The sequence below is a fragment of the Pogoniulus pusillus genome, chromosome 4 (genome assembly GCF_015220805.1).
Source record: "Pogoniulus pusillus isolate bPogPus1 chromosome 4, bPogPus1.pri, whole genome shotgun sequence".
NCBI classification, from domain to species: Eukaryota; Metazoa; Chordata; class Aves; order Piciformes; family Lybiidae; genus Pogoniulus; species Pogoniulus pusillus.
Genome location: NC_087267.1, coordinates 45043516 through 45070116, shown reverse-complemented (window position 1 = coordinate 45070116; position 26601 = coordinate 45043516). Strand labels below are relative to the sequence as shown.

Here is a 26601-nt window from a genome sequence, read left to right as displayed (position 1 = left end):
AGGCAGGCAGCAGCAGGCAGCAGCAGGTACAGGTACCCAATCCAGGCCAGCACAGCATTTCTATAGTGCTCTAAGAGCTGTAACCCTCCAGCCCAGGCTGTTCTACGTCACTCTCACAGACTGGCACAAAGCTGTCACCAATCCATACAACTGCAGAACTCTCACCAAAACCATTGCTAAGAGCACCCCAAGCTCGGCCCACACCAGGTGTGGAGCGGGCATGAGAACTGCCCTTCCCCCTAGCCCAAACAGTGGCCAATGTTTGCCTTTATCTCGACCAGGGAGAGACTTTCTCATGGGACTGAAGGATTGGTTTGGTTTTGCAGTGCTCCTGGCATTGATGTGAGACACTGCAACCTTCACAACAGGGAGGCTGCTAAGGGCTTCTGCTACCCTCCATGACAGTTCCTCAAAATACTTTTATGAGGAGCAGCTGAGGGAAATTAAGAAAATGAGTCTGAGAGGAGACCTGCTCATTCTCTACAACTCTTTCAAAGGTGGTTGGAATTGGGTGGGGATTGGATTCTTTGCCCAAGCATCTAATGGTATGAGAAGAGGAAATGGTCTCAAATTGCACCAGAGGAGGTTTAGGATGGATATGGGAAAAAACTTCTTCACTGAAAGGGTTCTCAAACACTGGAACAGGCTCCTAGGGAGGTAGTTGAGTCCTCAACCCTTGAGCTGTTCATACATGGTTTTGTAAGTGGCTTTGTAGAGTTAGGTAATGGTTGGACTTGGTGATCTTGAAGGTCTTTTCCATGATTGTGTGATTCTGCTCTATACACTGGACTTTGCATATTTCATCTCCCTGACTTGGAATTTCACTAATTAACACTCCAGAGCGTGTGAATGTGAAACACCAGCACTAACCTGCTCTGGCAGGACTTTGAGGAGAAGGAATTGCTCCTAGTTCAGTGTTTCTCGTCTTACAGTCACCAGATCACAATAGTTCCTCTGAACTGGAGTGTAAATCCGTGGTAACCTTGCTGATTTACTTCAGTGCAAAGCCAGAGGTGATCAGAGGAATAAATGCTTGCCCTTAGGAGAGAGTGGTTTGCCATTGGAGTGGGCTGCCCAGGCAGGTGGTGGGGTTGCTGTCCCTGGAGGTGTTCAAGAGGAGACCAGATGAGGCACTTGGTGCCATGGTCTAGTTGACTGGATAGGACTGGGTGCTAGGTTGGACTGGACGATGTTGATCTCTTCCATCCTAGTTCATTCGGTGATTCTGATGAAGCCTGAGCCATTGCTTCAGTGAAGGGCAGGGGTTAAGCTGTTCCACCCCCAATCATTCACCTGGCCTGTGTAGCTATGGATGGGTGCCTTGGCTGGGACCCTGCTTGGAGGCAACCTGTGCAAGGACAAAGCCAGAAGAGCCGTGTGAACTGAGGAGAAGAGCAGCACAGATGAAAGGAGGAGTAATTATGCATCTCAATGCCCTCCCTTCCAAGCAGTGCTTGGCAGGTATATCTGATCCCCAAGTCTTTTGTGTCCTGGCTGGCACTTGTTGTATTGGCACTGAACTGCTGACCTTGCTTTGTCTCACACCATGACCTTATGTCAAAATGGCTTTGGGTTAAATTTCATTGCCTGGGTTACGCTGAGGTCCCAGAGGAAAGTGATCCCTCGGCTCCTGTGAGTGACATCCTCTTGCTGTCTCTCCCTGACCCATGGGAAATAGGTGAGAGCTGTTTTTCCACCGCCTTCTCATCAGCTTCACTTAGGTCTGCTCTGTGCTCCCTGCCTTGCTTGACATGTTCAAGGTGGTGCAGAAAGATCCTCTTTGAACACCCTGGGACTTGAAAGACAGCAGTGCCATGAGCATGTCTGGGAAGCATGAAATTCTGCTATCCAAGCGTGCAGCAGCAGTAGCAGAATCTCCAGCATGGTTTCTACAGTCTCAAGTTGTGTTGGGGGAGGTCTAGGCTGGGTGTTAGGAGGAGTTCTTCACAGAGAGTGTTTTGCCATTGGAATGGGCTGCCCGGGGAGGTGGTGGAGTCACCATCCCTAGAAGTGTTCAAGAAAAGCCTGGATGAGGCACTTAGTGTCATGGTCTGGTTGACTGGACAGGGCTGGGTAATAGAACCATAGAATCAACCAGGTTGAAAGAGACCTCCAAGATCATCCAGTCCAACCTAGCACCCAGTCTTATCCAATATAGGTTGGACTGGATGATCTTGGAGGTCTGTTCCAACCTGGTTGATTCTGTGATGCTCTTCTGGTGACCACCTCAGGAAGCATAGGATCATCGTTGCAAAGGACCTCCAAGATCATCAAGTCCAGCCATCAATCCAACACCACCATGTCCACTAAAGTGTATCCTGAAAGGTCTGAACTTTGTCCTCAGAAGTTTTCAGGCAGGACCTGGTTTTGGTCTCCACTGAGTCATGGCCAGGTTGAGCTGCATATACAGAGGTAACAAACTCTGCAGTAAATAGCAGGACTTAGAGCTTTAGAGGATGGAATGAAACAGCTTATGGATTGCCCCTTTTAAGGCTCAGACATCTCAGCCTCTTATACTAGAAGGAAAGTCATTAGCTGTCCAATAGGACATTGCTCTGATGTTTACAACAGTAAGTAAAGTGTCTGGGGAAAGATATAAGGCACTGAGTTAGTTGCAGACCTGCAAGATGGTTCTGTTGGAGGAACAGTGCCTCCTCTTAGCTCTGCTGGGCTTCAGCCCTTGTGCATCACTTGGCTCAATCAAAGCATCCCTAGATGTGGCCTATCAGAATCAGCTTTATAGTCAGCTTTTCCACGCTCTCTACTTTCTGAACATCCTTATACTTCATATTTCACCTGCATTTCCATCAGTTGAGGGGTTTGGGCTGGATCTATGCCACAGGATAGTGTTAGACTGATGGAAGAATCATAGAATCAGTCAGGGATGGAAGGCACCACAAGGATCGTCTAGTTCCAGCCCCCCTGCCATAGGCAGGGACACCCTACCCTAGATCAGGCTGGTTGCCCTGAGGATCTGAAATTCAGCTGTGTCATGGTCACTGCAGCCAAGGCTGTCCCTGAGCCTCACACTGGTCACCAGCCTTTTCCTGTTGGCAAGAACCAGGTCCAGCACAGAACCTTTTCTTGTTGGTTCCTCTATCATTTGGAAGAGGAAGTTGTCATCTATGCAATCCAGGAACATCCTTTATTGCTGATGCCTTGCTGTGTTGTCCCTCCAGCAGATGTCAGTGTGGTTGAAACCCCCTATGAGGACCAGGGCTTGTGACCTGACCAGGGCTTGTGACCTAGAAGCCATTTCTCTTTGCCTGTGAAGGACCTCATCTGTTTGGTCCTGCTGGTCAGGTGGCCTGTAGCAGACCCCTGCAGTAACATCACCCTCCCCTGTCTTCCCTTGAACTTTAACCCATGCACTCTCAACCAGCTCCTCATCCTTCCCCAGGTGGAGTTGTTCTAACTCCTTGGGTGGGGTATCTTGAACTCCTCAACTGCTTGATTTAGAAACTGGTTCCCAGGTCAGCAGCCCAGCCTCAGTCTGAATGAGTCAGGCAGGCTTTCTTTTTCCCCACAAGTCCCCTGCATCTGCCTGAGTGGAATAATGTGTCAAGCACTTGCCTGCTAAATCCCTCTGGCTCTCTTAATTCTCTCCTGATCATGCCTTGTGCCTTGCCCTCTGTGCCTTACAGCTCCTGAGAACAGTTCCCAGCAGACATCCTAATCCTTTTAAGTGCACACCAAGGGCTCTGTTTCCTCCATGGGGTGGTCAGCTTTGCTCCTATAGATCTAAGCTGATGCACTGCAGACCTCAGGGTGTGCTTGGCTGAGAGGAAATCAACCCCTTCCATTCTCTGTGCTGCTTTGTTTCCACCTTTTGTCTGCTTGTACACTGATGGCCCTGGCTGGTGATTTACCAGCATTGAAAATGTGCCCACTACAGGGTTATTTTTAAATGAATTTGAATTACTTTTAGATAATTCAGTCAAGGGCTTTGAATGCACATTTGGCTAATTCTGATTGATGTACAAGTTACCCCTGTGACTAAGGGTCTGGAGATCTGTGCTATTCTTATGCAAGTGGAGTTAAGGATAGTTTTCATTTCAAGCTTTCCAACACTGATCAATTTTTACTCTCCTTATACCTCACTGGATGTGCCCCTAATAACAATCTGGGAGCCACTGGTGTGTGTGTGATCATGCATTGCACTGTTGGTTCTTTTTTCCCCCTCTGTCTCTCTCTGAGCTGAGGGATTCATGATGATGGAAAGCAGTCCTGTGGAGAGAGACCTGGGGGTCCTGGTGGATAACAAGTTGTGGCCAAGAAGGCCAGTGGGATCCTGGGGTGTATTAGGAAGAGTGTGTCCAGCAGATCAAGAGAGGTTCTCCTCCTCCTTTACTCAGCCTGGTAAGACCCCATCTTGAATACTGTGTTCAGTTCTGGGCTCCCCAGTTGAAGAGGGACAGGGATCTGCTGGAGAGGGTCCAGCAGAGGACTGTGAGGATGATTAGGGGACTGGAAGCATGGCTTATGAGGAGAGGCTGAGGGACCTGGGGCTTTTTAGCCTGGAGAAGAGAAGACTTAGAGGGGATTTGATAAATGTTTATAAGTATCTGAGGGCTGGCCAGGAGCTGGGGACAGGCTCTGCTCACTGCTCCCTGGGATAGGACAAGGAGCAGTCATTGTAAATTGCAGCACAAGAGGTTCTGCCTCAACACAAGGGGGAGCTTCATGACTGTAAGGGTCCCAGAGCACTGGCACAGGCTCCCCAGAGAGGTTGTGGAGTCTCCTTCTCTGAAACCTTTCAAGGACTGTCTGGATGTGTTCCTCTGTGGTCTGTGTTAGATTGTGTGGTCCTGCTCTGGCAGGGGGGTTGGACTGGATGATCTCCTTGGGTCCCTTCCAACCCCTAAAATCCTGTGAGCCTGTGATGATGCATGCCACTTTGGGAGTATTTTTTGAACCTCCATTTAACCCTTCCTGCAGCCACAGAAGCTATCCCCTGAAAAACCCACCCAATCCACAACTGTTTCAGTGAAAAATGTGGAAACTGAAGCTCTGACAGGGTAGGTGACATCCCTCATGCCATGTGCCTGAGCAGTGGTGGTTGCAGAAGCATTTGGTCTTCATGGAGGTTGGCTGATGGAAGAGATGATGCTTGCTGGGACCACTGCTCCTGACTTGGGACTGGCTGAAGTATTTGGTTTTGATGGAGGTTGGCTAATGGAAGAGATGATACTTGCTGGGAGCACTGCTCCTGACTTGGGACTGGCTGAAGCATTTGGTCTTGATGGAGGTTGGCTGATGGAAGAGATGATACTTGCTGGGAGCACTGCTCCTGACTTGGGACTGGCTGAAGCATTTGGTTTTGATGGAGGTTGGCTGATGGGAGAGATGATACTTGCTGGGACCACTGCTCCTGACTTGGGACTGGCTGAAGTATTTGGTCTTGATGGAGGTTGGCTGATGGAAGAGATGATACTTGCTGGGACCACTGCCCCTGACTTGGGACTGGCTGAAGTATTTGGTCTTGATGGAGGTTGGCTGATGGGAGAGATGATACTTGCTGGGACCACTGCTCCTGACTTGGGACTGGCTGAAGTATTTGGTCTTGATGGAGGTTGGCTGATGGAAGAGATGATACTTGCTGGGACCACTGCCCCTGACTTGGGACTGGCTGAAGTATTTGGTCTTGATGGAGGTTGGCTGATGGGAGAGATGATACTTGCTGGGACCACTGCTCCTGACTTGGGACTGGCTGAAATATTTGGTCTTGATGGAGGTTGGCTGATGGAAGGGATGGTACTTGCTGGGACCACTGCTCCTGACTTGGGACTGGCTGAAGTATTTGGTCTTGATGGAGGTTGGATGATGGAAGGGATGATACTTGCTGGGACCACTGCTCCTGACTTGGGACTGGCTGAAGCAATTGGTCTTGATGGAGGTTGGATGATGGAAGGGATGATACTTGCTGGGACCACTGCTCCTGACTTGGGACTGGCTGAAGTATTTGGTTTTGATGGAGGTTGGATGATGGAAAGGATGATACTTGCTGGGACCACTGCTCCTGACTTGGGACTGTCTGAAGCATTTGGTTTTGGTGGAGGTTGGATGATGGAAAGGAGGATACTTGCTGGGACCACTGCTCCTGGCTTTGGGACTGGATGAAGTACTTGGTTTTGATGGAGGTTGGCTGATGGAAGGGATGATACTTGCTGGGACCACTGCTTCTGGCTTTGGGACTGGCTGATGAGAAAAGTGATCTGTGCTGAGGCTGGGCTGGAGGCAAACATGTTCCTGGGCCAGACATGGGAGACAAAAGCAGAGGTCATTGGCGGATCAGCAGATGACAGCAGCATTGAGTGGAGGGTCAGTCAGGAGGTGAATGGAAAAGACCTTGTCCATTGTTTCAGTGTTGGATCAGTTTGTTGGGTGCTTGCATGAAAGGAGAGAAAGGGCAAATGTGGAGCTTTGTCCCCAGGTGGCACTTCCCTTTTATCTGAGGCAACACTGGAAGATAAGCATTCACTCCTGGACTTCCATTATTTCCCTGTATATAAGCATAGATTATGAAGGTTAGAAAGGCTTCAAGGGATGTTTTTTATCTGATATTAACTTCTTAATAGGTCACCTTGGTATTGAGAAGCCCAGGAGCTGAAAGAGTCAGAAATTGAATTACCATAACCTTTGCAGAGCACAACTCTGTCAGTGGGACTGACACCCAGAGATATGTAGGACCTCATTATCTCAACCTTAGCCCCAGGGATATCAACTGACAAAAAAGACTGGACAGAGAGTCTGGGCAGCCTGATTTCCTTGGAAGCCTTCTGTTTCAGGTTCTCCTTTCCCCTGGCCTTAGAGATAACCTGTCCTCAGAGTGCTGACAGGGATTGTTCTTAAATACCAGTTCAGGAGACAGGGAACCACTGAAAAGAGTGCAGCTGAGGGCCACGAATATGCTGAGAGGACTGCACCCTCTGTGAGGAGGAAAGGCTGAGAGACCTGGGACTGCTCATCCTCAAGAAGACCAGATTGAGAGGGGATCTGATCAGTACTCAATAATAGCTAAAGGGTGGAGAGCAGAAGGATGAGACCAGATTTTTTTCAGTGGTGTCCAACAACATTACAAGGGGCAATAAACACAAACTGGAACACAGCAGGCTTCCCCTTAAACATAAGGAAAAAACTTCTTTGCTGGGAGGATGCTGGAGCCCTGGGACAGGCTGCTCAGAGAGGTTGTGGAGATTCTTTCTCAGGAGACTTTGAAAAGCTTTCTGGACATGTTCCTGTGCAACCTGTTGTAGGCAAAACTGTTTTAGTAGTGGGAGGGGATGATTTCCAGGGGTCTCTTCCAACACCTACTATTCTCTGACTGTGATACCACTCTCTCGACTCCACAGCTCATCAATCAGGGTTGAAAGGGACCACAAGGATCAGCCAGTTCCAACCACCCTGTCATGGACAGGGACACCCTTCCCTAGATCAGACTGGCCACAGCCTCATCCAGCTTGGCCTTAAACACCTCCAGGGATGAAGCCTCAACCACCTCCTTGGGCAACCCATTCCAGCCTCTCACCACTCTCATGCTCAACAGCTTCCTCCTCACATCCACTCTGAATCTCCCCATCTCCAGCTTTGCTCCATTTCCCTTAGTCCTGTCACTCCCTGACAGCCTAAAAAGTCCCTCCCCAGCTTTTTTTGTAGGCCCCCTTCAGCTTTTACTAAGGCATTCCTGTGTTTTCAGTTATGCTCTCCCAGTCCACCACTCTCTGTAGTCATTGAGCACCAGCACCTGAAAAAAACTATCAGTGTGAGAAGAGCCAATCTTACTTGACCAATGATATCATCTCTGCACACTACAATATTTGATCTCTTTGTCATGTTTTTAAAGAAAAAGTGGCAAAAATAGCCATCTTCTCAGCAAAGCATGAGCTGTAGTCTGCCTCTGATCTGCTCTAAAGGAAATTGCAGATGTGTCTGTGTATCTCTGCGATTGGATGTGACAGGCTGGGATTGAGCTTGTTGCCCTTGCTGATGGCTGGAGCTGCACGGGGCACTGTGCCATCCAAAGTGTGAGTAAATGCCTCTATTCAGGTCAGATTCCCTGTGTTGGCTGCTACAGGAGAAGGTTCTTCTGCAGCCTCTGCTGTCCATGTGTGCTCCCACCCCAGATTCTCCAGGGTGTGAGTATACCCAAGAGCAGTGTTCCCCTGGGACCTGTTCTCAGTAATGTATCAGTGATCTGCATCAGGAAATTGAGTGAGTTTGCAGATGCTACTCCAGTCAGGTGGATGTGTCAACCTGTTTGGAAGTAGAGAGCCTCTACAGACCAATTCATAGATTAAGAGAATGATTTATATTAGAAGGGACCTTAAATATCATCTAGTTCCAACACCCCTGCCATGGGCAGGGACACTTTCCACTAGACTAGGTTGCTCAAAGCCTCATCAACCTGTCCTTCAATACCTCCAGGGAAGGAGGGGGCATCCACAACCTCCCTGGGCAACCTGTTCCAGTGTTTCACTACCCTGGCTGTAAAGAATGTCTTGCTAAGATCTAGTTTTACTGTACCCATCTCAAGTTTCAGTCCATGGCTTCTCTTTCTATCACTACAGGCCCTTGTAAAAAGTCCCTTCCCAGGTTTTTGCAGGACTCTTTTCAGGCCAGATTGATGGGCTAAGGTCAGTTATATTAGGCTCAACAAGGTCAGGTTCTGGAAGTTGAGTCACAACAATCCTATGCAGCAGTCCAGGCTTAGAGAAGAGTAGCTGGAAACTTGCTTGGTGGAAAAGGACCTGAGGGTGTTGGTCAGCAGCCAGATGAAGATGGAGGCTCAGGGCTGACCTCACTGCTGTCTACAACTACCTGAAGGGAGGCTGTAGCCAGGTGGGGTTGGTCTCTTCTGCCAGGCAAGCAGCAACAGAACAAGGGGACACAGTCTCAAGTTGTGCTGGAGGAGGTCTAGGCTGGATGTTAGGAGGAAGTTGTTGTCAGAGAGAGTGATTGGCATTGAAATGGGCTGCCCAGGGAGGTGGTGGATTTGCCATCCCTGGAGGTGCTGAAGCAAAGCCTGGCTGAGGCGCTTAGTGCCATGGTCTGGTTGATTGTTTAGGGCTGGGTGCTAGGTTGGACTGGCTGATCTTGGAGGTCTCTTCCAACCTGGTTGTTTCTATGATTCTGTGCACTAGCAGTGTGCTCAGGTGGCCAAGAAGGCCAAGAGCATCTTATCATGCATGAGGAATAACGAGGCTATCAGGAGTAGGAAAGTGGTTGTGTCTCTGTGCTCAGTATGGCTGAGGCCACCCCTTGAGTGCTGTGCTCAGTTTTGGGTCCCTCATTCCAAGAAGGACATTGTGTTGCTGGTGCATGTCTAGAGAGGGGAAATGAAGCTGGTGAAGGGCCTAGAGCACAAGGGAACTGGGGTTTGGCCTGGGGAAAAAGAGGCTGAGGGGAATCCTTCTCACTCTCTACAACTCCCTGAAAGAAGGTTGGAGTGAGGTGTGGGTCAGTCTTTTCTCCCAGGTAGCAAGTGACAGGACAAGAGGACATGACTTCAAGTTGCAGCAGGGGAGGTTTAGGTTGGATATCAGAAAATGTTCTTTCACTGGAAGGGTTTCCAAGCCTTGGAATAGGCTGCCCAAGGCAGTGCCAGAGTCTCCATCCCTGGGTGTATTCAAATGCTGTGTAGATGTGGTGCTGGGGGACATGGTTTAGTGATGACTTGGCAATGTTGGGTTAAAAGTTGAGTTAAGTCACCTTAAAGTTCTCTTCCAAACAAAATGCTTCTATAATTCTGTGGTTCTCTACACTGGGTGCATGCATGTCCTCATCTTTACATCACCACACAGACCCTTGCTCGTGCCTGAGACCCTGTGTCACATCTGTAAGTGCACCCACAGTCCAGGGCAGAGTGTGTGGCTGGCACACCCGCACCTCTGCCTGCTTTCACCTCCCTGCATATATTTCCACCCCCTTGTCTGCTGCTGTGTTGGTGTGTACTTTGCTGCCCATGCCCATCCGTGTGCTGCTGCCAGCTCTCCTGCCCATGTGCCTCTGTGGGTGCCCAGCTCTCCATATGCACACATACCTCCCACTGCCAAAGGGCAGCTGGCATGCTCTCAAGTGGCACAGTGTGGTGAGGATCCGTGGGTGTCTCAAAGCTCAGCCCGTCTGGTTGCTGTCAAAGGGCCCTTTGTAGTGCTGCTCTGTACCCCCAGCCACAGAGCTCCCTGCCCTCCGGGTCACCGCGTTCCCGGCGTGGCAGGATGAGCTCATCTCTGGGAGTAATCTGCTTCTTCAGCCTCATGAACAGACACTTACAAAGGACATACAGTCATGATCCAGCCCATGGTGTGATCCATCTGTCCTCATACTCTCCATTGTAACTATCAGCCTCAATTTCTGAGCAATCCTGTGTGTAAGGATTTAGAATCCTTTCAGTTGGAAAAGATGTCTGAGAGCCAATGGCATCCTGGCCTGGATCAGGAACAGTGTGGCCAGCAGGACAAGGGAGGTTCTTCTGCCCCTGTACTCAGCACTGCTCAGGCCACACCTTGAGTGCTGTGTCCAGTTCTGGGCCACTCAATTCAAGAGAGATGTTGAGATACTGGAAGATGTCCAGAGAAGGGCAACAAAGCTGGTGAGGGGCCTGGAGCACAGCCCTATGAGGAGAGGCTGAGGGAGCTGGGGGTGTGCAGCCTGCAGAAGAGGAGGCTCAGGGGTGACCTCATTACTGTCTACAACTACCTGAAGGGAGGCTGCAGCCAGGTAGGGATTGGTCTCTTTTCCCAGGCAACCAGCACCAGAAGAAGGGGACACAGTCTGAAGTTGTGCCAGGGGGGGTCCAGGCTGGATGTTAGGAGGAAGTTGTTGTCAGAGAGAGTGATTGGCATTGGAATGGGCTGCCCAGGGAGGTGGTGGAGGCACCGTCCCTGGAGCTGTTCAGGCAAAGCCTGGATGAGGCACTTAATGCCGTGGTCTAATTCGTTGGATAGGGCTGGGTGCTAGGTTGGCCTGGATGATGTTGGAGGTCTCTTCCAACCTGGTGGATTCTATGATTCTAAGATTCTATGAAGTCCAGCCATTATCTAAGCCTACCATGTCTGGTGCTAAATCATGTTTCTCAGGACCACATCTCTGTCTTTTTAACTTCTCCAGGGCTAGTGATCCAACCACTTCCCTGGGTATCCTTTCACAGCATCTAAGAACCCTTTCAGTAAAGAAGGATGTTTTTCTAAGAGTCAGTCTAAACCTTCCCTGGTGCAACCTGAGGTCATTTTGAAGATGGGTTTGTACTTCAGGTCAACTATGTTGATATATTTGTCTCTGCTCATTCCACTCACACACATGCTACTCTTCTGGGTATTGGACATTAGGAGGATGTAATGGACATTAGGAGAAAAGTCTTCACAACAAGGGTAGTGAAATACTCAAATAGGTTGCCCAGAAGATTGGTAGGGGCCCTATCTCTAAAGATACTCAAGGTCAAACTTGATGAGGTTCTTAGCAGCCTGATCCAGTTAAAGATGTCCCTGCTTACTACATGGGGGGTGGACAAGATGACCTGTGAGAGTTCCACTAAGTGCCCCATCCAGGCTTTGCTTCAACACCTCCAGGCACGGCGACTCCACCACCTCCCTGGGCAGCCCATTCCAATGCCAATCACTCTGTCTGACAACAACTTCCTCCTAACATCCAGCCTAGACCTCCCCTGGCACAACTTGAGACTGTGTCCCCTTGTTCTGTTGCTGGTTGTCTGGGAAAAGAGACTGACCCCCAGCTGGCTACAGCCTCCCTTCAGGTAGTTGTAGACAGCAGTGATGTCACCCCTGAACCTCCTCTTCTGCAGGCTGCACACCCTCAGCTCCCTCAGCCTCTCCTCACAGGGCTGTGCTCCAGGCCCTCAGCAGCTTTGTGCCCTTCTCTCAACATCTTCCAGCACCTCAACATCTCTCTTGAATTGAGGAGCCCAGAACTGGACACAGCACTCAAGGTGTGGCCTGAGCAGTGCTGAGTACAAGGGCAGCATAACCTCCCTCATCCTGCTGCCCACACTCTTCCTAATCCAGGACACCATTGGCTCTCTTGGCCACCAATGCATGTTGCATCTGTCTCTGGCACAGCCTCATGCTTGGTGGGACTGGACAGCAAAGCTCTGTGCCATAGGTGAGTGCCAGCAGCCTGTTAATAGATCTCCTGGCAGGGCTTGCTGCTGAAGGCTGATCATTTGGCAGGCCATTACCTTGAAAAATGAGCTGTGCCGAGCTCGCCTTGTGTTGCTACAAACTAATGATTTGCATTGATTAGCACGTGGCTCCTGAGTGTCTAATTTATCAATCAGGGAGCGCCAGGGGAGCCTGTGGAAACCATGCTTTCAAAAAATGATGTCATCTGTCAATTGGTTCCTGGATGTGAAAGCTGCATACACCTGGTGTACTCTCCTTGGTGAGAGAGAAGAAGGACCAGGTCATCTCCTTCTGTTTCCAAGTCTGTAGCTGACTTTAAGCCTAGTCCTGCAGTCCAGGTACAGCTTGACTGGCCACAGTTCAAGCTCTAATTGTTATTTTTATGGTGCTGGGATGGACAGCTATAACCTCATTGTGTTAGATGCTGTCCAGGCCTAGAGTGAAAAGCTATCACAGAATCAACCAGGTTGGAAGAGACCTCCAAGATCATCCAGTCCAACCTAGCACCCAGCCCTAGCCAGTCAACTAGACCCATGGCACTGAGTGCCTCATCCAGGCTTTTCTTGAACACCTCCAGGGACAGTGCCTCCACCACCTCCCTGGGCAGCCCATTCCAATAGCAAATCACTCTCTCTGGGAAGAACTTCCTCCTAACATCCAGCCTATTTATCTATGTTCAATTTAGAACACAAATGCATTGCAGGCAGGAGGATTTCCTGCTGTTGTTGTTTGTGGGGAAACACAGCAGTGTGGCACAGTCCATATGCTGTGGACTATGAGAATAAGGGAGTTTCTGTCAGCTTGGAGGTTATGAGGCACTTAGTGTCATGGTCTAGTTGATTAGATAGGGCTGGGTGCTAGGTTGGGCTGGATGATGTTGGAGGTCTCTTCCAACTTGCTTGATTCTGTGATTCTATGGTTCTATGATGCATAGATGTGGTGCTGAGGGACATGGTTTAGCATCAGGCTTGGTAATTAGATAATAGTTTGACTTGATGATTTTGAAGACCTTTTCCAACTAAAATGATTCTGTGAGTTGTGCCAGGGGAGGTCTAGGCTGGATGTTAGGAGGAAGTTGTTGGCAGAGAGAGTGATTGGCATTGGAATGGGCTGCCCAGGGAGGTGGTGGAGTCACCATCCCTGGAGGTGTTGAAGCAAAGCCTGGATGAGGCATCTAGTGCCATGATCTAGATAACTGTCCAAGGCTAGGTGCTAGGCTGGACTGGATGATCTTGGAGGTCTCTTCCAACCTGGTTGATTCTATGATTCATTCACTAACAAAAAGGACACCCAGATGAAGAAACTGTGCAAGAATAGCCAAGCTCTGTGACTTTTGCATCCAGTCCCTGGAGGTGTTGAAGAGCCTGAAGGAGGCACTTGGTGCCATGGTCTAGTTGACTGTCTAGGGCTGGGTGCTAGGTTGGACTGGCTGATCTTGGAGGTCTCTTCCAACCTGCTTGATTCTATGATTCTGTGACCCTTTGGCTCAGAGCAGAAGGTTCATTGCAACATATTTTATGGTCTTAAAGGTCTTTTTTGATCGAAACAATTCTATGATTCTATGAGCAACTTAATCTAGCTGAATATGTCCCTGCTTACTGCAGGGGGATGGGGCTAGGTGATCTTTAAAGTTCCCTTGCAGCCAGTGCACTCTGTGATGATCTCGAATCATTCCACTGATTCACTGAGCCACCATGAAATTAAAGCACCTCTGCCATGAACCAAAACCAGATTCCCATCAACATCTTGCCTCATATTTCTCCTGACCCTGAAGTAAGAAGAATCCCCTTCTGCTGCAGTGAGCTGTGCTTGCCCTGCAAAGGAGATCTCCTATCCAGCAATCAGGCACTTCTCTATTTGACCTAATTTTGCAGCCTGGCTGGATTACATGAGAGGTCAGTGGGTGACTCCTCTGCAGGGATTAGACCTCATTCTCCTGTCCAGTGCAGCCACCCGTGCCTCCTGCCAGAGCCCAGCTGAGGGTGTGTGGAGGGAGGATTACAGCTCAGTGCCTGCAGATGATAAGGATTAGCCTGTGGTATTCTAGGGAAGCTGCTTCCTTGAAAAACCCTGTTTACTGCTTGGAGAAAATGTCCTGGGAACAGTGTGAATGGAGAAGAGGAGAAGAACTGTTCTCCTTAGCTGTTGCAGTGCTGCAGCTAGCTAATCACAAGGCTTACACCAGAAATTATCTGAGGGCTGGAACCCCTCTGCTGTGAGGGCAGGCTGAGAGAGTTGGGGTTGTTCAGGCTGGAGAAAAATAAGCTCAGGGGAGACCTTCTGGTGGTCTTTCGGCACTTAAAGGGGTCACTGAGAAAGAAAGGGAAAGACTTTTTAGTAGGGCCTGTTGTGGCAGGACAAAGGGTGTTGGTTTTAAACTAAAAGAGGGGAGATTTTGACTAGATTTAAGGAAGAAATGTTTTTTGCTGAGGGTAGCAAAGCACTGGTCCAGGCTGCCTGGAGAGGTGGTGGATGTCCCATCCCTGGAACCATTCTAAGTGTGATTGCCTGGACATGTGAGCAACCTGCTCTAGTTCAAGATGTGCCTTCTGACTGAAAGAAGGTTGGACTAAGTAGCTTTTAGAGGTCTCTTCTGCCCCATCCTGTGATTCTATGATAAGTTTAGGGTATGAGTCTTTCCTGGAAGCAAAAGGCTGGGATTTCCTCTCCTCTCCAGATAAGCTATCACCTCTGATGACAGTGGCAGCTGTCATGACACAATGGTGTCTGAATAGTGTTGAAAGCATGAGTACTGAGAAGATAAAACACTTGGCTTTCCAGGATCCTGCTCTCCATATGGCTGAAGGTGCTCTGAGATCTGTGTTTGGATGGACTGGCATCAAAAAGAAAAAAGAGAAAGCTGAAAGCCCTATGAGGAGAGGCTGAGGTAGCTGGGGGTGTGCAGCCTGCAGAAGAGGAGGCTCAGGGCAGAGCTCATTGCTGTCTACAACTACCTGAAAGGAGGTTGTAGCCAGGTTGGAGTCAGTCTCTTCTGCCAGGCATGAAGGGGACACAGTCTCAAGCTGTGCCAGGGGAGGTCTAGGCTGGATGTTGTTAGGAAGTTCCTGTCAGAGAGAGTGATTGGCATTGGAATGGGCTGCCCAGGGAGGTGGTGGAGTTGCTGTGCCTGGAGGTGTTAGAAGAAAGCCTGGATGAGGCACTTAGTGCCATGGTCTAGTTGGTTGTTTAGGGCTGGGTGCTAGGTTGGCCTGGATGATGTTGGAGGTCTCTTCCCACCTGGTTGATTCTATGAGTCTATGATCCATGCCAAGCAGCACCTTAAAACGTCTGTATGAGAGAAGAGAGAGGGCTGCTGGATTAGACATGAGAAAGAGATGCCTCCCCACTTGCTTTTTCAATTAGTGTTTCCAAAGCCTTTTTTGGATCAGTAGCTAGATAGGGCTGTTGAAATGGTGTGTTTTGTTTCAAAAGTTATCTCCTGGTAATAGGCTTCAGGTGAATTAGAACGGATTATTCAGCTGGAATAATGCCAAAATAGGAGGAGCGTGGAGTGTCACCAGCCCCTTCCCTGTCTTTACTGAGATCAATGGAACTACATCCCATAACCTGAATCAATGTAAACCCAGAAATAGATGATCATCTTGATGGTGTGATATTAGATCATAGGCTGTCTGCTGTGTCTTTGCCACCTCTCCATGGCAGGAACAGCAGCTAGCAGTCCCAACCTCCACTGGGGACCATTAGGTTCATAAACCAGGATGGAACTGCTATAGGAAAAGCAATGAAGTAACAGTGGCCCCTGGGCAGTTGTAAAGCTGTGGCTGGGCACAGCTCAGAGCAATCTCAATTGATGTGCTGGGCTCCAGGGCTGCTTGGATCTCCTGGAAATGAAGACTGCAGATCCTTAATCCAATAGCAAGAAATAATGGTGATGGTTTCAGTGAAAAGGCCTGAGAGAGAAGGGGCAAGGAGGACAAATCAGGGATGCCTCAGGAAGTGAATAGGGCAGAGATTGTCCTGCCAGGTCTGGCTTCCTCTACCCAAAAATATTTCTCCTCCATTCAGAGACTCATAGAATCAACCAGGCTGGAAGAGACCCCCAAGATCATGCAGTCCAACCAGAGATAGTGCCACAGCCTTTTTTGCTCCCTTGTGGACCTAGGAGGAGGCAGCAGGGATGGATGAGGGTAGTGAAACAGTGGAATGGGATGTCTGTAGAGGTGGTGGATGACCCATCCCTGGAATACTCAAGGCCAGGTTGGGCAGGGCCCTGAGAAATCTGACCCAGTTGAAGAGGTCTCTGCTGATTGCAGGGGTGTTGGACTAGATGACCTTTAGAGGTCCCTTCCACCCCAAACCTGTCTGTGATTCTATGATTCTGAGACCTGCGAGACACTGTCTTTGAAATCCACCCTTGCAATCTTCCTGGCAGCCACTTAATCACCTCTCCTGGGAACAAGGACAATTTCATGGCCAGAATAAACCACCAGCATGACTTGAGCAGAGCTACTGGACCACTGACTGGAAGCTTTGGGGACAGTAATGATGAATTCCCTTTTTATTCATCAGCCCAGGGGCTGCTGGCGCCACACAGAAGCAGAGTGCTGGGAAGGGATGTGGATTGAGTGAGTGAGCCATGGTTCACCAGCTCCTCTTACACTTAGTTATTCATTTAATTATTTGCAATGACAATCATCCAGGCTACCTCTGCTCCTGCTGTTTGCCTGGTCAGCTATCACGATCCTGCTCCTCACTACACTCTCAGGAGTCCTGAATGGGTTTGGAATGGTTTGTAAAGAGGATTTAATGAAGAGACTGACTTCATTGCTGTCTACAACTACCTGAAGGGAGGCTGTAGCCAGGTGGGGTTGGGCTCTTCTGCCAGGCACACAGCAGCAGAACAAGGGGACACAGCCTCAAGTTGTGCCAGGGCAGGTCTAGGCTGGATGTTAGGAGGAAGTTGTTGGCAGAGAGAGTGATTGGCGTTGGAATGGGCTGCCCAGGGAGGTGGTGGAGTCACCATCCCTGGAGGTGTTGAAGCAAAGCCTGGCTGAGGCACTTAGTGTCATGGTCCAGTTGACTGGCTAGGGCTGGGTGCTAGGTTGGACTGGATGATGTTGGAGGTATCTTTCCACCTGGTTGATTCTGTGATTCTAAGAGGCTCTCATCTTGACTCTGATAGACCAGAAATGATGCTCGGGGCAGGAGGTGATGGTTTTTAGAAGAATAGGAAAAAGCTGAGCTCAACTGGCACAGTTGAAGTGATCCATTCCTTGGCTGTCAGTGTTCAGTACAAGCTGCAGGAAGAATAAAATAGAAGTGGGGTGGAAACAGAAGTCATAGAATGAGTCAGGGTTTTAAGGGACCACAAGGATCATCTAGTTCCACACCCCCTGCCATGGGCAGGGACACCCTACCCTAGATCAGGCTGGCCAGAGCCTCATCCAGCCTGGCCTTAAACACCTCCAGGGGTGGGGCCTCAACCACCTTCCTGGGCAACCCATTCCAGGCTCTCACCACTCTCATGTGCTCGTTCAGGAATGTACTCTGAAGTGCAGCTGAAGACACTTTTGAAGACAGTTAATTGTCCCTGCTTAATTTGCTGTGATTCATACAGCAGAACAGTCTTAAAGTGTAGAAACTGATTTCTTTCTTGGGTAAACCAAACCTGGCTGATGTCAATGTGCTCCAACCACTGATACAGTCTATGGGATCAGGCTTTTGTGGCTCTGAAGTAAAGCTTTTGGAGCACATCTAGTGTGTCTGCTGGATTTTAGCAGAAGCAGTAAACTCCTTTGAAGCTGTGGGATTTGCTAATGTAGGCACACACTTTAGGAGTGGGTCTCCCAGTTATGCTGCTGGTATGCTTGGTCACTCACATCTCTTTCTCATCTAGAGTGCTCCTCTGTACATGTGATGGTTTGAGCGTTACCTGCCTCCCCCCACACTTAAGAAAATCACCCAGACTAGACTCAGCCTGGAAGCTGGAATGAAGCTTTGTATTTACAGCTTAGCACAAGATACAAGCAGGTATTTACAATCTATGTACAGCTATAGACAGAAATAGGCAAGTTAAAAAGTAATACAGAAACACAACAGCCCTCCCAGAAACCTGAGTCCCCAGAAGGGGCTCCCAACCACCCTTCCATTTCCTTTCCACCCCTCTACCTTACCCCAGAATTTGGCCTACATTCAAGGTGAGTTTGGAGGATCAGCCAGGGGGGTTAGGAAGCAGAAGGATTAGTTAGACAGACAGCAGGTTAGAGAGAGAGAAGTGTAGCCCAAAGCCAGAGGGCAAACTCTGTTATCTGTGTTTATGTTCTTGTTTTTGACGTCTCAGCAAGCCTATGAGTGCAGTAGCCATCCCCATTGTTTCCTTCTCACAGTCTGCAATCTAATTCACATTTTATCCATCTCAGCAAGCCTATGAGTGCAGTAGCCAGCCCCATTGTTTCCATTTCACAGCCTAGCATCTAATTCCTCTCACTAAAATATCCCAGCTAGGTTCAAACTGGCACAGCACAATGAAGGTCTCCAAAAGAGACCCTCCAGAAGTGCCCAACCAGCTTATCAGAGCATTACCATGCTAAGTGAGGGACATGGTCCTCTCTGACCATGGGACAGGGTTGATGCTGCAGTCTGGAAGGCAGACTGGACCACTGGTGACCTTAAAGATACTTGTTTTTTTTTGCCATGATCATGGTTAATCTTCCAGCAGTGGGATTAAGTATTTGCTAGCATCAGTTCTGTCTTTGCCTTGCAATCCCATCTCTTCTTTGACCGTTTTGAATACATACCCATGATTTGCAGGGATTAATTGTGTCCATTTAGAGTCATAGAATCAACCAGGGTTGGAAGGGACCACAAGGGTCATCTAGTTCCAACCCTCTTTCTTAAATAACTCTATGGTCCCAACCTCTAAAACCCATCTACCTCTTAAAACTCTGATTGAGGCATCTGCCACCAGTTTGCCTGGGAGACTGTGCTCAAGCATCACCCTTCTGTGGACCCCACAGCAGCTGGGGAGACCCAGATAGAGCTGAAAAGCACTGGTCAAGTGATGGAAAGTGTCTTTTAGCTTCTTCCACATCCATGGGCTGCTTGCCAGCATGCCTGTAGGGTTAGCCACAGCCAGGGTGAGAGCTCAGGGAGGGCCAAAGCCTGTGTCTTTAAAGATTAATAGCATTGTTTGCTCATTAAGGAGATCATTTTGAAGTCAGTGCTAGCCAGAACATTCGAGTGCAAGCATCTGTTTGCTACTGGGAGAGGATATTTATTGCCTGATACTTCAACGGATGTAAATAAACAGCCAGACCTAGATAATGTTCAGACAAACAAACAAACAGCTGCCAGAATAAGTCCCCTGGTAGTTGACCTTCGGGATGCATGATGCTGATGTTTTAATAGCAGCCAGCTTTGCAGAAGGAAGCCCAATGAGCAGAGCCTTCCAGGAAGCAGGATTAATGTGCAGTCAGATCTTGTTGGTCCCTGGGAGCTCTGAACATGTGTGTTGGGTTAAAAGAGGCCAGGGGAGCTTGAGATGCTGAGCAGAGCATCTTGTGGTCCAAGGAGTGTGTGCCTGTCCAGGACAGATGTGTAGGCAATGGGAGCAGGTGTCCTGGTTTGAGCTGGAGCAGAACTAATTCTGTACAGTGATTTGACTTCTCAGCTCAGGCTCTTGCTAGTTTCTGAAGTTCAGGGCATGTTTGCACAGACAGGGGCTGCTTGCAGCAGTGACAACACTGATGGGTAGAGTTACTGCCCAGGGCTGCGCTGCAGAAAGGCTCTTGACTGAGAATTGCTGCAAGGTCACTGCTAAATCTTGTGTTCCATGCTGGGGTGCAGTAAGAAAGAGGTGGCACCTGCAGGGAGCAGTGGGCAGGACAGATGACCCTAAACTGACTGTTCTATCTACATCATATCATCTGAGGCAAGTCTCTTCTTCAATGGCTGGTCCCTGACAAGGATTCTTTTTGCTCTGCCTTCAATCCCAATCCCTGTATTCCTGAATCCAATTCCAGAATCCATCTCCTGAATCTGATTCTCAGCTGCTTAGTCCAGTCTGAGACTTCTTCACTGCCTGCCTCACATCCAGCATAGATCTCCCCCAACACATCTTGAGACTGTGTCCCCTTCTTGCCTGGGAGGAGAGACTAACTCCAACCTGGCTACAGCCTCCTTTCAGGTAGTTGTAGACAGCAATGAGATCAGCCCTGAGCCCTCTCTTCTCCAGGGTAAACACCCCCAGCTCCCTCAGCCTCTCCTCACAGTGCTGTGGTCCAGGTCCCTCACCGGCTTCATCGCCCTTCTCCGGACATGTTCAAACACCTTAGCAACCTGATCTATTTAGTTGGAGATGTCCCTGCTTACTGCAGGGGAGTTGCACAGGATGACCTTTGAGGGTCTCTGCTAAGCTATGATTTTATGATTCTTCAAATTCCCTGCAATTGGCAGCTTGGGGACGTTTTACTGTCCCTGGAGGTGTTCAAGAGAAGACTGGATGAGGCACTTAGTGCCATGGTCTGGTTGACTGGATAGGGCTGGGTGCTAGGTTGGACTGGATGAGCTTGGAGGTCTCTTCCAACCTGGTTGGTTCTATGATTCTATGAGCAGAGATTGTTCCTGTTTCTGTAACTTTGGTGGTGATCACCTGCAGGCTGTGATGGGAATCTCTTCACTTCTCTTTCGGATGCTCTTCAGATTTTGCTGACCCAAGTGCCCTGCTTCAAATGGGTGTCTGTAACCCAGGGATAAACCTCTAAGAGAAATTTCTGTTGTGTTGCTTGATCATAGAATAACGAAGGTTGGAAAAGACGGCTAAGGTCCAACCTTCTACCCAGCACCTTCACGATCCCTGGGCTGTGTCTCAAAGTGTCACATCAGCTCGATGCTCAGGACTGAGCTGAATGTGCAGGGAAAGTGGAGATCCTCCAAGCTCCATGCCTGGGGTTGGAAGCCAGAGTTTAAGACAGGTAAAGGGATAACATGAATTAAGGGCCAGACTTCCAGCTGCAAGCTCTGCTAATCACCCCTTAGCCAGCCCAGGGCTTACAGGGTTTATGCAGTTTGAGTGAGTATCTGTCAGACTTTCTGGCTGCCTCCTTCATTGTATCTTTACGTAGCTGCAAGCTTTAGAGAGAGGGAGGGTTCTGCACTTGGGCTGTGCATGCGTGGGTGCACGTGTGTGTGTTTGCACATGGATGGGGGGATGAGCCCAGTTCCTCCCTCCTCCTCTGCAAAGTAATGATTTTGCAGGCAATTAGGCCAGCAATGGCTGTTAAATCACTTCTGAGGATCTCTGTTCTCCTGGTGTGAAACCTCTGCAATCTTTTACCTGCACCAAATGCATGGGGGAGATCCCTGAGGGCTGTGCCTTCTTGTCTGCATGGTTTGTTAACTCCAGACAGCTATTTCTCTGCCTGCCTCTTCCATCTCTGAGCTCTTTCTCTTCTAATGGGGCCTGGCACTGAGGACAGTGGCTGAGCACTGAGGTGGTAATTGGCTGCTTACATATCTGATGGCCTCTAGGCCTTACCCTGTGTAAGGGACCAGAAATCATTATAGATGTGACCCAGCGTTGTTGGGAATCATAGAATCAACCAGGTGGGAAGAAACCTCCAACATCATCCAGTCCAACCTAGCACCCAGCCCTAAACAATCACCAGACCATGGCACTAAGTGCCTCAGCCAGGCTTTGCTTCCACACCTCCAGGGATGGTGACTCCACCACCTCCCTGGGCAGCCCATTCCAATGCCAATCACTCTCTCTGACAACAACTTCCTCCTAACATCCAGCCTAGACCTCCCCTGCCACAACTTGAGATTGTGTCCCCTTCTTCTGTTGCTGGGTGCCTGGCAGAAGAGACCAACCTCACCTGGCTACAATCCCCCCTTCCATAGGCAGGGACACCTCACACTAAAACAGGTTGCTCAAGGCCTCATCCAACCTGACCTTGAACACCTCCAGGGAGGGAGCAGCCACCTAGGCAACCTGTACCAGTCAGTGTCTCACCACTCTCATTCTAAAGAACCCTTTCCTAACATCTAGTTTGAATCTCCCCTCTGCCAGTTTAAACCCATTACCTTTCATCCTGTCATTACAAGACCTTGTCAATAGTCCCTCCCCAGCTTTCCTGTACTCCCCTTCATATACTGAGAGGCTTCTAAAAAGTCTTATTGAAGCCTTCTTTTCTTCAGGCTGAAGAGCCCCAACTCTTGTAGCCTGTCCTCATAGCAGAGGTGCTCCAGCCTCCTGCTGGATCAGACTACAATGGTGTTTATACCTGTTGCATGTTGATTAAACCAGTGTGGCACTTAGTGCTGTTTCCTGGCAATGTTAAGCTGGTTACACTAAAGGTCCAGTTGGGTGTCACTCAGGAGTTAAGCTCAGCAGCACCCAGCTCCTTTTATGTCTGAGGACAAGCTGGAAAGCAGAGGACTTTAACTTGTGTCATATTGCCCACCATTGGATTGTGACACCCTAATGGTGTTGAAAAATCAAGGTTAGAGCAGCAAAGACAGAAGGTTTCTTTAGCACCATGATCAACAGAGAAAAAAAGATCTTCTGCAGCCCCCTTATAGAGCTGGGGAGGAGAAACAAAGCTGAAACAGGAGACAAAGCTCAGCCACTGCTGCTGCTCCCTGGGAGTTAGAACTTGGTGTAGGATAGAGGACATACTCATGCTGTGGGGGCATTCGATCTGCCCCAGGCAGAGCTCCAACAAGGAGACTTGCATTTCTGGACTGGCAGCCCTTTCTGTGTCTCTTTCCTTTCTCCTGGCTGTCCTGAGGGGAATGACTCACCGTGAGCCTGCTGGATGCTTTGCCCTTGACCTCGTGGGTGAATCACATCAGTGTCTACTTTCAAGAAGAAAGAGGAGCTGAAGTGACCCAGTAGAGACCATGGACAAAACAAGCCCTTTTGTCCTAGGCAGTCAGAGCCAGTGGGATGCAGGATGCTTCAGGCCTTGACCTCTTTGTGTGTTGATGTTGTGATGTGTGTTGCTGTCATTGCCAGATCCATCAAGGTGACAGACTAACAGCAGATCTTCTGTCATTTGACCAGCCCAACAGCCAGTGCCTGCATGTGTACCCTCTTCTGTGGAGGATGATGAAGAGCATGCAGAATCTGAGCATCCCTGAGTACCCTCCACACCCTTTACTGTCACAAGGAGCCCCTCTGACTCCTCTCTCCCTCGTTTCCCTTGTATTTCCTAGGGGAACAACATTTCTTTGTTGTTGTACAGCAGGTGGGGAGATTAAGGAAGGACCAAGATATGCCAGTCATAGAGGCTTCCCAAATCCCTTGTCATTCCCTCTCTTTCTTTCTCTTTGCCTTTCTAATACAGAAGATGATTCAGGCATTTTTTTGGCTGAAAGTTTGATACAGAAGGGACAAACTCATGGACTGTGCCAGGGAACAGTGGGATTTGGTCTTGACAGCAGAAGTTCTCCACAGCTTGTTATTTCCTTTGAGTGGAAAGGCTGCTCCCAGTGCAAACTGGGAGCTTTCAGTCAGGACCATAATGTGGAGCATGAAGCAGATATACTACAACTTTGTTTCTTCTAAGGAAGGGTGCTGTGATCTTTGTGTGGCTGCAGGATAGAAGACTTCCTGAAAGTGAAAGGCCACACACTGAGAAGATAACAAAGGAGATAAGGAATGTGGGTATAACTCTGATACACATGCCAGTGGAGTTTGCTGATGTACAGAGCCTCACAAGTCCCAGGAGGCCTGATATACCTGTAGATAGCTGTATTTTCCCTAGTGAGTTGGCTGAATCCCCACCCCTGGAGGTATTTAGAAGACCCAGAGATGTGGTACTAGCAGACAAGGTTTACAGAGTCATAGAATCATAGAATCAAGTAGGTTGGAAGAGACCTCCAAAATCATCCAGTCCAACCTAGCACCCAGCCCTTTCCAGTCAACTAGATCATGGCACTAAGTGCCTCATCACTGAATGTTAGGGGTTGGAAGGGACCTCTAGAGATCATCTAGTCCAACCCCCCCACCAAAACAGGATCACCTAGGGCAGGCCACATAGGAATGTATGCAGGCAGGTTTTGAACATCTACAGAGAAGGAGACTTTGCAACATCACAAACCCTATGAGGAGAGGCTGAGGGAGCTGGGGTTGTTTAGCCTAGAGAAGAGGAGGCTCAGGAGTGACCTCATTGCTGTCTACAACTACCTGAAGGGACATTGTAGCCAGGTGGGGGGTGGCCTCTTCTGCCAGGTAACCAGCAATAGAACAAGGGGACAGAGTCTCAAGTTGTGCTGGAGGAGGTCTAGGTTGGATGTTAGGAGGAAGTTCTTCACAGAGAGAGTGATTTCCCATTGGTATGGGCTGCCCAGGGAGGTGCTGGAGGCACTGTCCCTGGAGATCTTCAAGAAAAGGACTGGATGAGGCACTTAGTGCCATGGTCTAGTTGACTGGCTGGGGCTGGGGGATAGGTTGGACTGGATGATGTTGGAGGTCTCTTCCAACCTGGTTGATTCTGTGATTCTATGATCTCTGGGCAGCCTGTTCCAGGGCTCCGTCATCCTTGCAATAAAGAAGCTTTTCCTCACGTCAAGATGGAACTTTCTGTGTTCCAGTTTGTATCTTGTCCTATCACAGGACACCACTGGAAAGAGACTATCACATTCTTCTTGACACCCATCCCTTCAGATGCTTATAAATGCTAATAAGATGACCTCTCAGTCTTGAACTGGGGAGCCCAGAACTGAACCTCAGGCTCCAGATGTGGTCTCACCAGGGCAGAGTAGAGGGGGAGAAGAACCTCCCTTGACCTTCTATCCACACTATTATTAATGTCCCCAATGCATTTCCATCTGTATGGCTGGGTCGCTGTTGCAGATCGACTGGGACTGTGTGTCTGGTTCCTTCTCATAATTCCAGTTATTGATGTTCCTGAGTGTTATGAGATGTGTCTGGAATCATAAGGTACCATATTTGTGCAGGACTGATTTCAACCCCTGATATATGTAATCAACAAGAGAAATAGTCTGTGCTGTATTGTGCGCTCCGCTATAATATATCGCTCCATGGAATGATAGCAATGAGAATGAGAGTAGCGTTGGTCTAGCATCTGAGTTAGTCAGACTCAGTGCTGCAGACTCTTGTGCAGGTTTTTATCTGCTGCTCATCATCACCACAAATTCTGTCCTTCCTACTGTCATTTTCAGCTGGCTAGATTGTTCCAGGCAACGACAGCTACACGGTGATAGCGACAGATTGCAGCCAGCAAGCTCTGGATTGTTCTCAATTGTAGAATCAGAATCATAGAATCAATCAGGGTTGGAAGGGACCACAAGGATCATCTAGTTCCAACCCCCCTGCCATGGGGCAGTTTTCTTATGTTGATGAGACCAGCAGAAGAAGTTGAAAGTGCTTCATCCTTTAAGTGAGGAGGCAGGTGTCATGGAGGCAGGGAATTAATGTGGCTGAGTCAGGAAATCTAAAGAAATAGAATTATTTTATTTTCCTGGAACCCTGCCCCCCAAAACTGTATACAAAATTAGTTTAGTTTATTGGCAGATTCAGTTTGATCAGGAATATCTTCCAAAAAGGATACTGTAGATAAAACTAGTTATTCAGGAAGTCAGGAAGTAGGAAAGGCTAAGCTATAAACACAGCTTTACCCCACTATCAACCAGGCTGAGCAGAAGTTTAAGGGAGCAGTGGATCTTACTCACAGAGGTGAGATAGGCATTTGGCAATGATCCCTTGCTGGATTCCTCTGCAGAAGCAGCCTTCTGATGCTGCAGGCAATAGCCAATAATAGAGATCCACACTGCAGAAGTCCAGGATGAGTGGCAGAGCCACCAAACTCAGAAATGTCTCGAGCACTTCTTCCCTTGTGGGATGGTCATGGAACGATGCTGCCTTCAGAGCGGCAGGAGAGAGCCAAAACTGCTAGGGTCCCCCAGTCTGGGAGGCAGCCAGGAAGTTGGCTACTGATGGGGTCTGAGAAGGGGGTGGTCCAGATGCTGCTGACTCTCTCTCTCAAAGGCTTGCCAAGCCTGCAGGTTTGCACAAAGGGTGCAAAAGTGGGAAGAACTGTCCAAAGCAGGGATGGGATAAAACCAAGAGCTGTACAAAAGGTAGGAGCCGTTCAAAAGCAGAGGTGGTACAGTCACAGCAGGAGCCTGTCTGGGCACTCTGTTAAGGCAGAAGCTCTTTCAAGATAGGAACTCTCAAGGCAGGAACCCTTGCTCTGTTAATCTTGTTTCTAGACAAAGTGTCCATTTACCATTTATACTGGGTGCAAAAACAGCCAATCATCAGCCTGATTCCAGCGCAGGCATCTACATGGGTCAGCACATGTGCAGAAAAGGCACCTTTTGCTGCCCCCCTTCAAGTCTGCAGGGCAGGGTTGGGGGGAAGCATGTTTTCACACCTTTCTCCTCCCTTTCAAACCCATGGAGTGAGAGAAGAGAGGAATTTGGGGTATGCCAGGACATCAGGAGAAAAGTTCACTTTGCCATGACAGTGGCACAA

At 49.0% G+C, this 26601-nt stretch overlaps 1 protein-coding gene across 4 annotated transcripts in view; it reads left to right on the top strand.

Moving 5' to 3' along the window:
* The window catches only part of PLXNA4 (plexin A4), a 611173-nt gene that overhangs the window by 269326 nt on the left and 315246 nt on the right, over window positions 1–26601 (top strand). The window lies entirely within an intron of this gene.